A 13,316-nucleotide genomic window follows, 5' to 3' on the forward strand; every position below is an offset into this window, starting at 1 on the left:
AGAATCTCACAGCACAATAAATACCTTTCTAAATATGAAGAACTTAAAACCATATTCCAGAAGGTCAGAAGTCAGCTGGTCAGACAGGCCACCTTGGGCAAGGAATTGCACAAGAGAGTGCTGTGACTGCAAAGAAGCCCTAGATGTAGTAGTCACCTGTAGAATTTCAATAGCAGGGGTGTCCAAAGCAAGGCCTTGCCTAAAGATGTTAAGGCAGAAAAGAGAGACTCAAGAGGAGATTATCTTTCAAGAAGTTGTAGTGCCTGGAATATTTACTCTTAGTGTCTCTTTCTCTTAGTGGCTCAGCAGGGCTGTTAATGCACTTTGCCGGAAATATACAGCTAAAACAGACTTTCAACAGCTGTTTTGGTAGCGAAGCCTACGCCTCCCTCTTTCCATTCCATCACAGTAGGAGGTGAGGCAGCCTTTTGCAATAAAATCACAAGTCCAAAATCTGGTGTCTGTATATACAAGAGAACAGTCTGTGCTCTTAAGAGCATTCTCTCTCTCTCCCCTTCCCTCCCTCTCTCTCTCCCTCCCTTCCCCCTGCCCATATAATAAATGCATTTAAGATACCAAATTGAAAACAGAAGGTTCCTGTGCATAGTATGTGAACACCTCAGTTATCTCTTATTGCTTTACCAGGACCACAGTCGGGCTGACAGAAGTCACTTCTTAGTACTTCTATATTTACCTTGGACACGAGGGGGTGGAAATGGGGGCAAATTCTTGGCAGGAAAACACCAGCCACAAGCCTGTGCATCGCCGTCTGCTTATTTCCCTTCTTTTCTCTGTGAAAACCGTGATGTCACTCGTGCCCTAATCGGTTCTGCCTGGCTGTTGGCCAAGGGTCATTAAGGGGACACTGTACAGTGTTTGCTTGAATTCTCCATCTACCTTTTTGGGTTAAAGAGTTGCCAGCTTTGACTTCTTAACTAAGCCAGATATGTGTCTAATTCTTGGGATCAATTGCCCATTGTATAGTATCAATCTATACACTTTGGTCAATGGTTTCCATCCTACTCGAATGATTAGTGCTTAAAGGGAGGCAAGGATGAATCCTTTTAACACAGCCTTCCCCAACATGGTGCACTTTAGCTGTGTTGGACTACTACTCCAATCCGCATCAGCATGGCCCAGCTGATGTAATATATGGCATGAAATACTTAAATCTTGCTGAAACTATCATTCCTCAGGAGTACTTCCTTTGATCTGTCCTGAATCTACTGGCAGTTAGCTTCATGGGATGACTCCGGGATCTAGTATTCTGAGAGAGAGAGAGAGAGAGAGAGAGAGAGAGAGAGAGAGAGAGATGTTTCCCAATCCTCATTCTCCACACCATGCATAATTTAGTTCACCTCTATCATATCTCTCCTTAGCCTCCTTTTTTCCATGCTAAACAATCTCAGCTGTTGTTACCTTACCTCATAGGGGAGATACTCCAGTCCCTTGATCATTTTAGGTGCCATTTTCTGCACCTTTTCTGGCTGTACAACATCCTTTTTTAGGTGTGGTGAGCAGAACTGCACAAAGTATTCGAAGTGTGGTCGCACCATAGATTTGTACAAGTATGTTTTGACAGTTTCATTTTCAGTTCCTTTCCTAATTATGACTTACATGAAATTTGCCTTTTTCACAGCAGCTGCACACTGAATTGACATTTTCCTTCTCATTTCATCCATTTTCATTAATTACATTTCTGTATCGCCCATTAGCCAGAGCTCTTGGGGAGGTTTAAACCCCCAAAATACATAATATAAAAACCAACATAGAAATATATAAAAAATTTAAAACAACAATAAATCCCATTAAAAATTTTTATGCCTTTCATATTTAAGAAGACACTTACAACATTGGCACAGACTCTAGAAGTGTGTCACTTTTCCCCTCTCCTTTCTTGCCTTATTTCTTTTGCTTGAGGAAATCTTGATGCACGGCCTCAATATTTCCTTGGTTTCATCCAATAACTTGACATTGCATATCTTTCAAACAGCCTTAAATGATGTTTAGTTGCTCTGGAAGAGAAACTTTACAATCCCACGCATTGGAAGTTGAAGACAAAATAAGAACTAGCTGCCATACCTCTGACTGTTTATATCATCATCATCATCATCATCATTGTTATTATTTATTATATTTATATATTGCCCCATAGCCAAAGCTCTCTGGGCAGCCAAAATTTAAAATCTGAGCATTAAGGAAGTACAACACCTGCTCTATAATATTTCACAGAGTTGTTCATGTTCACAAAAGATTTTGTTGTATTCTTCTATGTTATTGCCTTTCTTTTTTTCCTGTTTTGTTTTGGGTGGATTCAAAACATCACAGCTCCTAAGTGGAGGCTGCCAGAAACCCTTTCCACGTGGCAGAGTTTCATGTTGGCATGGAGGAAGGGCACATGAAAACAGCTCTGCATGTGGATACCTCTTATTGCACAGAGATTCTCCAACTTCTGCTACCACACAAGCTGGACAGTCCTTTGAATGCAAAAGATCCTTAACCATATGTTATGCTTTGTTTCTAACCAAAGGTGGGGTGGGGGGGTTTGGTCAATTTTTCATCAGCAATGGTTCAGTCCCAGCTATGGCTGTTAAAATTGGGAAATCATGGAAGCATTGTTGCCAAACTCTTGCTGTTGCCCATTCCTATTGTAAACCCTAATTGCTATTCAAGAAATAAGTGTAGTAAATTAGTAAGTCAACTCTTTCCTTGAAATGATTGTTCTGTTGCATTGTGGGAAGGAGGAAAATAGTGTTGTTCACATGCCATCAGTCAAATACACCTTAGATGTCCATGTTAGTTTAGACAGTCTCTTTTCTCAGTGAAGGTGTTTCATTGGCATAACACACAACTTGAATAAGGAGATAAAAATCCTTCTACACGATTAATTTATTTTCCTTTACTACCCTGTCCTCCCAACTCAGTAACATCTTCCTCATTCCAGATGTGGTCTGCATTGCAACTTTAATTGCTATGTGTACACTTCACACAGGTGCGTATTTAACTCAGCTTTTTTATTAATGTTGTTACACCTAGAAGTAATGCTGCTGCAAAACTTTGTTAAGAGTCTTACCGGGTTAATTACATGGTTCTTCAGAGCTCCCTGGTAATACAGAGTTGTGCAGTAGGATTTCTTCTAGATCTACAGAAGGTTATAGGGAAGGGAGAGTCTGGATTATGCTTAAAGCCGCCTTGCCCAACCTGGTACCCTCCAGATGTGTTGAACTGCAACTCCCAGAATCCCCAGCTAGCATGGCCAGTGATCAGGAATGCTGGGAGTTGAAGTCCAAATCGACTTGCTAAAAGGAACTGTGCCCCCCCCCCCCCCCCGGTTTTCATTTCAGGTTGCATTGCTAAACTTACCAAAGTGATTGTTTGTGGCAGGGCTGGCTCTAGAGAGGGGGGCTGAAAAACAGGCAAATTTCAAAAGGAGCTAAAGATAATTTCCACTTACTTACCAAAAGACTCCAATTTCTTGTTATGCCTAATGCATTTTAAGTATTCTGTGAATATTTATTATAATTGTTATTATTATTATTATTTATTTATATAGCACCATCGATGTACATGGTGCTTAAATGAGTTCCAACTCTATTTCTGTTATTGTGTAATCAACTCTGTTTTTATTCTTGTTGAAAGGCCTTGCGTCTACTTATTTTTAAAAAGAGAAAGGAAAACCCTTATTTGGTTAATTGTAAAGATCACCATAACGGCACAAGAATTTGAACCCCCCCCAAAGAAAATATACCCAGCCTTTATAGGTCTCTTAATGTTCCTTAGTAAAACGAACTGGTAACTCCTTTTTTTCCAAAATGCATTAGGTGAGATAAGCATTTGGAGTGCTTCGGCAATTAAATTTATTTATTTTAGCCCTTTTTTCAGGTTTTCCAAGTTGAGTCTGAAAATTGGTGCTCCCCACCTCCCCACAAGATCAGCAAAGGACTCAGCCGCAGCAGCTTTCATGGTGCATCCAAGAAGCTCAAAAATAATGTGAAACAATTTGACTGTTTGCACATAACACTCCTTCCTGGTTCCGGAGGTCTGCCATCTTCTGAGATCCTTGTACTGGGTTATGTCTCCAAGAATGTCTTGAAACCTAGTATGCATTCAGACAGACAATAAATTGCCATCTTCCTTAAATTACTTGCTCCTTGTTTGGCCTCCTGAACCTCCTACACATGATAGATCATCAGAGAACTCAGTGTACATTTGACATAGTTCATTTCTGTGTTCTATTGTACACAACATTACAAACCTTTGCCCTCTGGTATGTTTAGCATGAGCAAGTAGGGAATGACAAAACAGCATAATCTCTGGTGTAGGCTGTTTTGAACTATTTAAAGCTCTGACGTTTGCTCGATTGCTGAGTGGCCGTTTGCTCTAGTTCTTCTATCAAGAAGTGCTCTCTAAACTAGAGGCAAATTCCCTCTTATAGCTGCCAATTCTCAAAAGTACTTGTAGCTGGTGTGGCTCATAGCCACCCCCTCAGCCTCATAATCTGGAAGTTTACATGAGTACGACAGTCCACACCTCTGCCATATATCATTCTATGCTTGGGTTTCTCAAGTATACAGCTGGATGAACAGCAGCATACCTCATGAGGTGTTTGTAAGGGCAAATATAATAAAATTTCATAAAATCACTCTGTCAGCTGAAGGTGTTCTATAAATGGAAAACAGATATTAAAATCACAAGCAGGCGTGTCCTGGGTTGAGTCCATAGCTCAAGCGATAGAGCTTGTGCTTCACATGTCAAAGGTCTTAGGTTCAATTCCTGGCATCTCCAGTCAAAAAAGATCAAGTCGCAGGTGATGGGGGGCAGGTGGAACCTCTGCCTAAGACCCATTGCTAGTCAATGTAGTCAACAGAGGGCTAAATGAACAGCAGCTTAATTTTATGTGTCCATCTTTGTTTTGTATTTTGGAAGGGGGGCATGTTTTTGCCCATGGAAACAATGGGTCTTGATCAGCAGAAAGATATAAAAACTTGACACAAAATAGGAGAAGGCCATCGGCTCCTCTGATTCATGGTACTTCCATAATCCCCCATCTGGAGCGCACCGAGTTGGGGAAGGGTGTCCTAGACACTGAGCTACCTCAAGGAGGCATTTCACCAACACAGTAGAACTCAAGTTTATGGAGTCCTCTTGGTTCCTATGTTGTGCTGCTGCTGCTGCCCAGATAACCCTACTCAAACTGAAGGTTTCCTCCTTTGTGAACATGTGGACCTCTATTGATGGTCACGGCTCTTCAAGGATTTAGGTAGCCTTTCCACCTGAGAGTCTTTAACTGGAATTGCTTGGATTGAACTTGGAATCTCTTGTATGCAACACATGTGCTATACTACGGTCCTATAGGCCTCTATCCATCTGATTGAGCAGGGTTGTTTGCAACATTGGCATCTACTAAGGGCCTCTCTTTGGAGAGGGTTCCCAAATTGGGGGAAGGAACCCAAGTCTTCTCCATCTACATTCCTCCTCCGTGGGATTTATTGCATTCCCCCTCCCCACTCACTTTTTAGCGGTACAGATTTTAAATTTGGAGACATGTTTACTGTGGCTTTGGGGAAATAACTTTAAAATCTCTGGCAATGTTTTGATTACATTTTTGCTTCAGTTTTTGATGGTAAATCCCTTTCCATGACACCCAGGAGATGTACCATGGAAGAGGGCTGTAAACAAGAATTACGAATTGCTTTATTGCGAATGTGTGCACTGTTGATCTTCAAGTTCAGTGCAAGTAGTTCATATTTTCATCCTACCCTTCCACAGGTACCTAGGCCGTCTGATTATTTGTGTAAGTGTAACATGAATTCGCCTGTGGCATATGCCATCCATAACTTTAAAAGCAAGTCGGCACATCTTGAACCAAACGAATTGCTGATTAGACAATAGGCTACTTCCCTACAAAATGCTTCTACTTCCAGTAAATGAAATGGGAATACGTGATGTGAATATAAGCAAGTGTTTCAGCACAGCTTCTGAATTTATAGCTCTTGGATGTGTGTGCATCCACTGCATCCAATCCCTTACGGGGTTAGGTTTGCTTGTTGTCTACACGAGCTGGGATATACTTCAGCTGGTTTAAGCACATAAGTTGAACTTGCTCCAGTTCCTTGGGCTGAACTTTACCTTTGATGTGTAATAGCAACTTTTTTAATGTATTTGACTTCCCAATAACTAATCTAAAGGTGTCAAGACCAATCCTCAGATTTTCCAGTTTGCACTAACCATACAAAAACATAGTGGCATGGCATGCAGCCAGTTCAAGCCTGCCTTTTACTGTTCCTACTGATTCGAATTGAACTGGGAGGCAGGCTAGTAGTGAGTGTTAATGATTTTGTGCTCCTTTTTCAAAGTAAACGGATTTGTGTTTTCAAGTAGCTACAGGTGGGTGTGTATAAATGAAAGCTGGAAACTGCCTTTCTGTGCTAGATCCCCCGTTCTGTCTATTGTGAAGCATTTTTAGTTTGTGGTGGGATTATATCAATTCATAAAATAAGGACCCATTATCCCGTATAGATGAACTGCTGGTACATTTGGCATCATTCACCTGCTGAAGCAAATCTACTTTGCATCTTCAGTTTGGCCTTGGATGATAGTTTGACACCCACTCTGCACAGAACAAAACTTGGTACAGCAATTTTGGCTTTCAAGTAACTTTTGCATTTATCTTTAAATGAGAAAGCAAATTCCTAGCTCTCATTTTAAAGAAATGTCTAAAATTACCATCCCAAGTCATCTTTGCCCTACTCTTATAAGACTACTTACCTCCCTCCTCATCCTATGCAGTCTCTCTTCTGAATCTGTTGTGTGCGAAAGTATGGAATATTGCAACTGGAACAGATTATGCAAATTTAAGCCAATTTGTTCGAATTGTTAAAATTCCTTTCCTAGTATATTCTGTATTGTGTGGATATGCGGACTTCACAGGGCAATTTGGAACTGCACTAAGAAGTATTTTCCTCCTCCTGAATTCTTAGGAACACGGCTCTTTAAGAAGGGCTTGGCTGAATCAGACCAAAGGCCTATTTAGTCTAGCATCTTGTCTCTACAGTGGACAATCAGGTGCTTCTGGGAAGCCCACAGACAGGACACAAGGGCAATTCTCCTCTCCTGTTGTTTTTCCCCAGCAACTGATAATTCTCCAGCTGCTTCTGATCCTGGAGGTGGGTAGTATATGGCCCAGGGATGGGAAATGTTGGTGAACTGCAACTTTCATAAGAACATAAGAAGAGCCATGCTGGATCAGACTGAGGGTCCATCTAGTCCAGCACTCTGCTCACACAATGGCCAACCAGCTGCTCATGGGAAACCCACAAACAGGTCATGAGTACAACAGCACCCTCCCACCCAAGTTCCTCTGTAATTGGTGTACATAGGCATACCGTCTCTGATACTGGAGATGGCATATAACCATCAGGTCTCTTAGCCATTGATAGCATTATCTTACATGAATTTGTCCAGTCTCCTTTTAAAGCCATCCAAAGTAGTAGCCATCAGAACATCTGGCTAGGACTGATTAGAGTTGCAGTCCACCAACATCTGGTGGGCCAAACATTCCCCAGCCCTAATATAGCCATTACAACTAGTAAGAGGGGCAAATCTCATTTGCCGTGTGTGGACTGAACTGGGCAGCGAACAGAGAAAAGTCTGCAAAGCAAAATAAGCTCTCTTGAACCATGACCCTCACATCACACCCACTAAGCCCTTTCACATCCTGTAGAGTGTGGCAGAATCTGAGCATCTGTCTGCTGGTGCCTCTGGAAGTGATGCATTCCTTGAGAAGCTACACATTGCCACAGCCTGAGGGAGAGACAAGCAAATTGCTCCCTCGCCACCACTGCCGCCGCCTCCTTGACAAAACTGATTTCCTAACAGTTTTTTTTTCTTGCTCCAGGCACTGAACTTGGTCTTCTCTCTAGCTCAAGCCATTTCAACATGCTTGCTGACTTGAGTCAAATCCCTTCAACTAAAACCTAGTTCCAGACTCAAGTGGGAGTCAGGTGTCCAGGCTGAGAGAGGAACGTGCTTCCCGGTTGCTATTTTTAAACGTTTGAACAGTGTACGGACACTGGTAGCTTGTAAGATGGAAGTTCTTCCCTGAAGGCAGAAGCTCTGGTTCTGATCAGCTGTTAGCTCTGCAGAATCCAGGTCATTGCTCCTGTGGAGAACTGCTTCCATAAGAGCCTTTTGCAAAGCAGGCAGAAATCGCTCAGTCCTTTGCCCTCCTCTCTGAAAGCTTCATGGGAAAGCAGTTTTGTTTTGTTAACTGTGCTAACAAGGTCTTAGAATCTCCTCCTGCTGAATGGATAGTGTTAGTACATCATCCACCCAAGAGAAAGGTTTGTTTTCTGGAGCTCTTGGACTCTCCTATCACTAAGGAGATGCAGTAAGGAGTGGCTGGTTAGGGCATGAAACTTCTAATGGGAGTGGGTGTGGGAAGCCTAGCTAATTTGTTTATAATTACTTTGCTCGATCTTCTGGTTTAAATCATGCGGTAACGGCACATTTTTGAAGAGCAACGAAAACCCAGGTAGGGTGAAGTTTGCGTAATTGGTTTGGTGTGGCTTGGATTTAGGAATTCAAAATGAGTGAACAGAGTGAAAGGGCATGATCTCTTTACAGCAGCCTTCCTCAAGCTGGAGACGTCCAGATGTTTTGGATGGCAACTCCGATCATCTCTAATCCTTGGCCATGGTGGCTGGAATTGATGGGAGTTGTAGTCCAGAACATTTGGATGGCACCAGATTGGGGAAGGCTGCTTTACAGAGTAGAAGGAATGAACAAATAGAAAATCAATGCCACTGCTTATACCTGCATTACAAACTGTAATCCCTTAATAAGTAATTTTGGAATAAGAAATGAAGAGATGGTAATTGCTCTGAACACCACAGAATACAAGCCTGTGACCTTGTGTTGCATGTGCAACTGGGGATACATATTTTGACACGTGTTAGGTTGTGCAACTTATATGGCCTTAGGCAAGCCAGTGTCTGCCAACTTCAGTCCCCCCATTTGCAATACTGGATTAGTAGTGAGCATGACAGGGTTGTTGTGAGGGTTACAGAGATGCCTTAAGTGCTTTGAACAGTTGAAACCTGCTGTATATGTTACTTTCGATGAACATAAGTTTATGCAGTTCTAGAACCCTGGACAGTGGAGGATCCAAACTGGTCCTGGAAATCTTGATTATAGATGGGGAGATTAAAAGAATGTACCCTGGTTCCTGAATGGTTAGTGCCAGCACAATTGTCCAGTTCAATATGTGCTGATTGTAGCACGGTTGTCTTCATGCTGCATACTCCATGTTGCAGTTCTGTTTGCAAAATGAATAACTTGCTAGTTCCTGTTTGTGTGTGCTACTGTCCTCTACTGGCTGGAATTAGATCTGTTAAGGGTTTAGGTGCCTGCTTTTTAGTTCTGATTTTTTAGTGTGTTATCCAGGAGCTATGACAGCATAATTTTGTTTTGCAGGGGAGGGAATATAGAAATACTAGAATCACTTTCTACAGAAGGGTAATGGCTGTGTCACAGATTATATAGAAAAATGTCAGAATATTTCCAAGGTGACTGCAGAAAAGTGGTGCCATTTCTCCTGTGTGAGGTACACTGGAATGTTATCTCCACATTTTCATTGCTAATAGAACTTCACTCATGTATAATGCCGCTGTCATCATGCAATTAGCTTGTTTTTAAAGTGGTATTAGGAGTTTCCTTTTGCCCTGTGTTTCTTAGTTGGGTGATACCAGTTTTATGAACAAAGGTCTGAAGAGTATCTCTGGAAAGCTGGTTATGTGAGAGCTTGGAATGATGTCACTTGATGCCAATAACTGTTGCTCAGAAGCAGTAAAGCTAAATTCAATTCAACGGTTACCCTGCTTTCAGAATTTGGAGAGATGGATCTGGAAGGGCCATAGATTGGTCCAATATCCGAGGCAGTAAGTTCCAGTATCTGAGGCAGTAAGGCTATGTACACCAGTTGCTGGGGAACATGGGCGGTAGGGTGCTGTAGCATCTGTGTCCTGCTTGTGGGTTCCTGGTTGACAGCTGGTTGACCACTATGTGAACAGAGTGCTGGACTAGATGGACCCTTTGTGTGATCCAGCATGGCTCTTTTTATGTTCTTATGTATTGGAGTGCATGTTTTACATGCAGAAGGTCCATGTTAAAATTTCTGATACCTCCAGGAAGGGTTGGGAAAACTCTTGCCTGAAACCCTGGAGAGCCGCTGCGAGTTAGTGTTGATAATACTAAGCTTAATGGATCAGGGGTCCGACTGTGTAAGACAGCTTCCTATATCTAGGATTGTTTTCTGCCACTAACCAGGCCTTTTTGATTGTTCGCTCCTGATTAGAGGTTAATTAAATATCTTTGAAATGCAGCACTTAAAAAAAAAAGTTGTAAAACAGACCCACTCTGATCAGGTGGTTTAGGGATCATCCTGTTTGAGTAAAGCAGAAATTGAACAGGTGAACTTTCCATATCATGAAAATCTGACACAAGTCTTTTCTACCTCTATTCTCTGATATATATATTTAACTGGAGAGGAAGGGATTGAACCTAGAATCTTCTGCATGGAAAGCAAGTCAGCTACTATGAAATAGTAGCTGACTTGCTGGGTTGTATAAATTAATGGATATCATTGTGGGCTCAGGTGTGCTGCAGATTTGAAATGAGGTTCCTGATTTCTGAAACTGACTGATGAGTCATACATTACTTGTTTATTTATTTATTCCCCTGTAACAAGTGTACTCAGTTAAAATACTATGCAAATACTTAGATGCTTTAGATTTGCAAAATTATTCCCCCTTTATTTAGAATATATTCACATTTTAAAACATTCTCAGACCTATTCACATAGTACAACCCGACAACAATAAAAACGTTTCCTACCCTATGCTCTTGCAAAAGAACGAGGGTAAGTCTTCCATGCAGCAATTATCTAGCAGAGAGTCCGATGTAAATGGCATACATATCCTTTATGGTGTTTTATATCTGTTGTTTTTCTGTCCTGTGCTAAAACACAGTGAAGAAATGCTGATCAAATTTTGAAATACCTAGAATTATAGCATCTCATGTTAAGACAGCTCCCTTGATGATCCAGGTGGAAATGACCTCAGCCTAGTCTGGACCACATAATAGTATATACAGTTCATGGACTCTGCCAAGATGGGTGTGTGCGAGACAGACATTGGTAGTGCTCAAAGGAATGAAAAGGCTAAAATATAGGAATGAAAGGAATGAAAAGGGTAAAACTTCTCCAACCAGGTTGGGGAAGGCTGTACTAGGCCACAGCAGAGTAGAGGTAGGTACTTCCTCTACTCTGCTTTGGCCTAGTACAGCCTTTCCTAACCTGTTTCTCTCCAGCTGTGTTAGACTACAACTCCCAGCACATCCAGAGGGCAATAGGTTGGGCTGGCCTAGCACTATTTTTTTAAACTGTTTTAATTGAGGTACGTGTGGCATTCTGATAGAAAAGTGTGTGTATGTTTTCTACACCAAAGCCTGGCTGAGGTAGAAAATTCCTAAGCCTCATAAGGCCAGCTGGCCAGATGTAACTATCGTTTTACTCTGTCTCTATATGTTGTGTTGGTTTCCCTCAATTTCTAATTTCTGTTAGGTGGATACAGTTCCCTAGACACTTCCTAGGCCTTTCAGTCTTCTCATAAGAGGGTTAAATGTGGGGTGGGGAGGTGGGTCCACATGTTTGCCCCACTCCCAATATTCACATCCCCTTCGTTCCTTGATCTTTCCCATGCTGAGGAGGAAGGTCTGAAGGGAGCTTCCATTCACATTCACTTGAAAAAAGCCTAATGAGGATTTGTGATCATGCAGAAGTTCCTACTCACGATCAGACAAAATGCCCTTTTCTCCTTTAGCATAGGGGAGGGTATGTTTGCTTTAGAGGCAGCAACATGATGAATAATATCTTGGAATTGCGTTTGCCATATAATGAGATATGACTCTTGTACTGAGGGGGTAAACTTGTGTCTGGACTGGACTGCTTCAGGCTACATTGGTGAATCCTTTTCCATTAAAAAGATAAATAAATGAAACCTTCCTGTATGTGAAGAAATCTAGCATGTGAAGAAAGAAACTAGGCTAGAACCCTTCTCCTTGACTTGCTAACTTTCTACATGCAGGGATTTGTTTTGGTATGGAGGAACATTCAGTTATATGAGCCCCACCTCCCTTACATCCTGAAGTTAGAGACCAGGCACAAGTAGCTGGAATCTGCTTTCTAAATAATGTAGTACAGTTCCTTTTTCCAGTTTTATAGACTACAAGCTATAAACAATATTTATATAGTGCTTTCAAGTGTTCACCTCACATTTATTACCTCAGTAATCTTCACAACAGCCCTGTAGGGTAAGTCAGTTTCCATTATTCCCAGTAGTGGGGCTGAGTGAGGTTTCCCTCAGGCACTTAGTAGATGGCAGAGATGAGTTTTGAACTTGGAATTTCCTAGTTTACAGTTTAGTCTCTTCATTAGACTTTTTTTTAAATCCAGGTTGAAGCATGACACTTCGTACGCAGATGCTGTCCTTTTCCCTTGAAATTTATTTTGGGTTCCTAACTGATTTCCATGTGTTCTTATAAGGCAACGTCCAGCAGTGAAAGATGTCCTAACCCTCGGGCAGCTTTTTCCATTCTTCTTGGATGGTTCAGTGCAGTCTTTGTGCGTGCTGTGGTTATGACTACTTAGTAGGTGACTCACTGAAGCTGGTTAAAGTGAGCCCTGAAGCACAAAATCTACAGCAGTGTTGGTGATGTTCACCAGTTGTCTTTTGCTGTACGAAACTGGAGGGAAACCTCACGCATGGCCCAGCTTTCGATGTCTCACCTACATAAATACAACAAGGGTGAGCAGGCTGCACCTGCACTGATAGCCCTTTTTATCTGGATATTAAGAAAGCTGCAAAATCACATCTTGGGTGCATCGATGGAGGAAATAGGTGCATTTTCATGTAATGATAAGCCATTAATTCTGGCTTATTAAATCACAATCTGAACAAGCAGCATATTTGCTTCTGCGTTGTGCAAGTGGGTAAATCAGGGATAGTGTAGTATGCATCTGGGATTATGGTTTATTGTGCCCAAGCAAGCCAGGATAATAAGCCAGCTTTAAACAACAGCTTGTTGTTCACATTACAGTTTAACAAGCCAGAATGTTTTGCTCATTAATGTGTGTGACAATTGATTTCTCAAATACTCACTGCTTATTTTAGCAATGTTACAAACCATTAATATATGCAGGGTCTTAGTATAGAAATCTTTCCATATATGGCTGGTTTTTGTGTACTGTTACAGTGGAA

General features: G+C 41.6%; 1 protein-coding gene across 2 annotated transcripts in view; it reads left to right on the plus strand.

Annotated features, from left to right (window-relative positions):
* Positions 1 to 7,993: 7,993 nt before the first annotated feature.
* Positions 7,994 to 13,316, plus strand: part of MICAL3 (microtubule associated monooxygenase, calponin and LIM domain containing 3) — a 141,911-nt gene continuing 136,588 nt past the window's right edge. For both annotated transcript variants that reach the window (XM_063134836.1, XM_063134835.1), the window contains exon 1: positions 7,994 to 8,389. The gene's annotated coding sequence lies outside the window, so the exon portion shown is untranslated. The remainder of the gene's footprint in view (positions 8,390 to 13,316) is intronic.

The sequence above is a fragment of the Elgaria multicarinata genome, chromosome 9 (assembly GCF_023053635.1).
Source record: "Elgaria multicarinata webbii isolate HBS135686 ecotype San Diego chromosome 9, rElgMul1.1.pri, whole genome shotgun sequence".
Classification (NCBI taxonomy): Eukaryota; Metazoa; Chordata; class Lepidosauria; order Squamata; family Anguidae; genus Elgaria; species Elgaria multicarinata.